Below are 4,283 nucleotides of genomic sequence, written 5' to 3'. Positions count from 1 at the left end.
TACATTTATCTTATCACATTTATAATACACGATAAAAACAATTCATCAAAAACTTGATTCTTTTTTATTTACTTGAAAATAGTCTAATCTCTCCCTCCACAAACATGTGGTCTCTGCCTAGTTTTCAATGCCGTCATCCACTGTCGCGTCTTTCATCACGCTGCGCGACTTCTTTTTTGCGTTTTGTCACCGTCCTTCTTTCGACGACAATGCGGCCCCCATCTGTTGCGATGCAATCACTGTCAGACCCTGATTTGCGATACCCAATCAACTACTCCGATCCATGACAACTCCTTCACTCGCGATGTGCAGCCTCCGTAGCTTCCTCCTTACAACACACCACCGCGAGTTGTCCTTCGTAACTTCCAGTCTCCCTATATTTGATATAAAAAACATACTATATAATTTTATCGAACGAATTTAATTTCTAACGAATATTAAATTGGTTTTTTTCATTATTAGATATCTTTTATAATATAAAAATGATTTATTTTTTTATAGTATAATGTAAATATTGTAGTCTCTTTTCCCATTTAATACTAGTGAAATGTAAATCTTATTTAAATTATTAAACATAACTAATAATAAATGAGACATGAAACAACAATAGGCACAAAGATCATAAAAATTAAGATATAATATTTGGTAATGATATAGTGTACGTGTAGAAAAGAGATGCAGATGTGAGAGCATTGTGAATTTTTCTTGGTTCCCCTAAGAACAAGACACAAAGGCAGCAAAGTTGGGCCCTCACATAGTCACATGGTACAGCTTATGATAATGCATATCCACACATGACACTTCCACCACCTTTCATTCATTCATGCTTATTGCTTTGAATCACACGTGTTACGTGTACACTTTTTGTCTGAAAAAAATTATATATTCTTTGCTTCATAGAGGATGGCAAACATGCTGGGGGTGTTTCACACGCGTCATGTATGTGCTTGCTCAACATGTGCCCTTTCCAAAAATAGCTTAACATGAAAAAGCATGGGAAAAAGAACTTTGCGTGAAAATAGAAAGTACCTATAACCCTAATGCCAAAAACTCGTCCATCTGCAGTAGACTTTACATAAAATTATTTTTTAGATAGATAACATATATTATAATTTAGTTTAAAAAAATTAATTTATTTTATATAAATAATTTAATTAAAAAATTAATTAATATAATTATAATATTAGATTTTTTATTTTATTTTATTTTAAAAATAAATTAACTAATTTAAATTAAAAAATTATAATTAATTGTTTATTATATAATTTTTTAATCAAAATTATAATTAAAAATTATTTAAAAAATAAAAGTATTTAATATATTGGACCAGTTCAATATTATTCAATTTTTTTTTATTTTATTATAAAATATAAAAAAATCGTATTATTTTTTAAGATTTAATATTTTTTATTGTGTTTTTATAAAATTTGCACAAAATTCACCTATTACATTGATTAAACTTATTTATTTACGTAAAATTTGTTTATGGATTCAGCAAACTTGTTTATATTTTAATACGATTTGAATTGTATTAGTATATTTTTATTTTTAATCAATTTAATTTTATTTAAATAATTAGAATTTTAAATTATAAAATTTACATTGGTTTGTAATTTAAAATTTAAATAGATATAATTTAAATTAATGATTTATAAAATTGTATGTATTCGTATTATTGTACTCATATGATCAATTATATTTATTCGATTTAAAAAAATAATAGTTGTTAATTTTTTTATTTAAATAAATTTATATTATTTTTAAATTAAAAGAATATATTTATTTAAAATAATATGAATATATTTATTTAAAATATTAAAATTTTAAATTTTAAATAAATTTATCTATATTAATTTTAAATTTTATTTAAAATAATATAAATATATTTATTTAAATTAAAAAATAAAAATAATAAGAATATATTTATTTAAAAAAATTTAATTTAAAAATAATATATAAGTGTATTTGTTAGTTAAAAAATTTTAATTTAAAAATGTTGTTTGATGTTGGTGGGGTAACTACGGTGGGGCCATTCATAGTATTCATCATATCTTTCTCGAAATAAAACAAAAAAAAAAGTGATAACTTTTCCTTTCAAAAAATAACCTTCGGCAGCTTCCGAGAAGGATCATATCCTTAAAAGTTTTGGTTGGAAGAAAAGAAATAGAAAGAAAAAAAAAATTGAGTAAAATTTTATTTTTTTTAGATATGTTTAGATGAAAAGAAAATGAAAAAAAAAAAGTAGTATATAATATTATGAAAAAATAATTTTATCTTTAGATATTTAAAAATATATTAAAAAATAAAAGATAATATTAAAATATTGATACAAAATATATTTTTTTCTATTTTCCATTCATTATTAGAGGAAAAAAAATTTTAATAGGTCTACCCATTTTTTTACATTATTTATTTTTTCTCTTTGACTTTTCTATTCAATCAAACTAAAAAAAAATAATTATTTTCCTTTCAATTTATTTTCTTCCTATTTCTTTCCTCCCATATTCCTCTCAAACAAACACACCCTAAATGTTTACCTGAGAAAAAAATTGTGCACTGTTTAAAGCAAGAGATATATAAATATTTTCTATATATACTATTAGAATATCTTTAACCGAATATAATCATCAACAATTATAATTTGAAAGAAAATTGTGTTCAATATAAGAGTGTGTTGTATGTCATATCGTATGATAAGATAATTTTATACATTATACTGTTATTCTCTAAAATATTGTATAATTTAATAATTATTACAAATCTCACATCGCTCAATAATAATATTTTTAAAGAATATATAAATATAAAATATTATTCACCTTATAATTAATTTTTGAAATTGAGTTACATTTATTTACTTTTAATTTAAATATAATATTAAAACTTATTAATCTAATATTCTTGAGTCACCTACTTATAAAGAGATTATAAATATAAGATATTTTTCATAAAATTTTTTGAGTTGAGTTAGGCTCTCTCAAAACCACTTATTTATAAATGTTCATACTTTACATGATCATTTTTGGAATATTTCTAAAAAATTATAAATATGAGACGTTTCTCATCTAGCTCATAAGTAAAGTTAAATTAGACTCACCAATTCTCAATTATAATAATAACTTTATATAAAAATGTATTAGACTTAATTAGCATTAATTTTAATGTATAAGTACTCTTGTATTTTCTAGATTTAAATAAATAATGAATAAAAGATTTTAATAAACCATAACAAATTAAAATATCTTAGTATATTAATTTAAAAATAAAACTCAAATAGTGATAATAAAAATATTAAAGTATATAAAAGTGATTGTTTTGCAATTTTTATTTTAAAATTTAATGATTTTCATTGTTTAGACCTAAAGTTAGGGACTAAATTAAAAGTATTTTAATTTTAAATATCAAATTAAAAAGAGAAATGTCGGTGAAGAATATTTTTCTTTACATTTACATTATATTTAAAATAATACTAACTAATTTTCTATTATTTTTATTTATATATTGGCCTCTTCTTATGCCGGAATATGCTACATGATTAACAAAATTTATTTTTTAACAAACACTTGATCAATACTAAATTCTAAACCTAAATCTTAAATCTTAATAGTACAAAAATAAAGCATTATTAATCTAAAGTGTTTGCTAATAATATTATTAAAACATATTAACCTCCTAACATTTTTTAATATTTTTATATTTATTTAATAATAATATAAGTTAAATATAAAATAAAATAAATTATAAAAATTTAATTTATCCTTAATTTTTTACACAAAATTTTTAAAAAATAAAATAGTAAAAAAATATAATTTTAAAAACTGATAAAAAAAAATGAAATTTTTTTTATTAATTTCTCTTTATCACTTTTAAAAAATATATAAATATATTAATTTAATATCTCAAATACAATATTGGTATATTTTAGTTAATAAATTATTTTTATTAAATAAAATATGTTGGTATATTAATTTAATATCTCCATTAGCTGCAAGTGTATGCTTAGTAATGGAGAATGGAAGTGTATATGTTTAGCTGAAACAAAATACATCACATCAGTTTATTATATAAGGCGCTGAACATTACGTTACTCGAATTTTTTTAAACTAGTTAGGGTTGGTGATAGTATACATCAAGCTTTTAATGTAATTGTTTAATTTCGATTATTTTTTCTTTTTTTATTTATATTATTGGATTTGGGAAATAGTTGTTGTGTGATTGGTAAACAATATAATTAATAAAGATCTCATAAAGAAATTCATCATCAATGGCCCTAGTCTCCATCA

Source organism: Arachis hypogaea, chromosome 4 (genome assembly GCF_003086295.3).
Source record: "Arachis hypogaea cultivar Tifrunner chromosome 4, arahy.Tifrunner.gnm2.J5K5, whole genome shotgun sequence".
NCBI classification, from domain to species: Eukaryota; Viridiplantae; Streptophyta; class Magnoliopsida; order Fabales; family Fabaceae; genus Arachis; species Arachis hypogaea.
Note: the sequence above shows the minus strand (reverse complement) of the source record.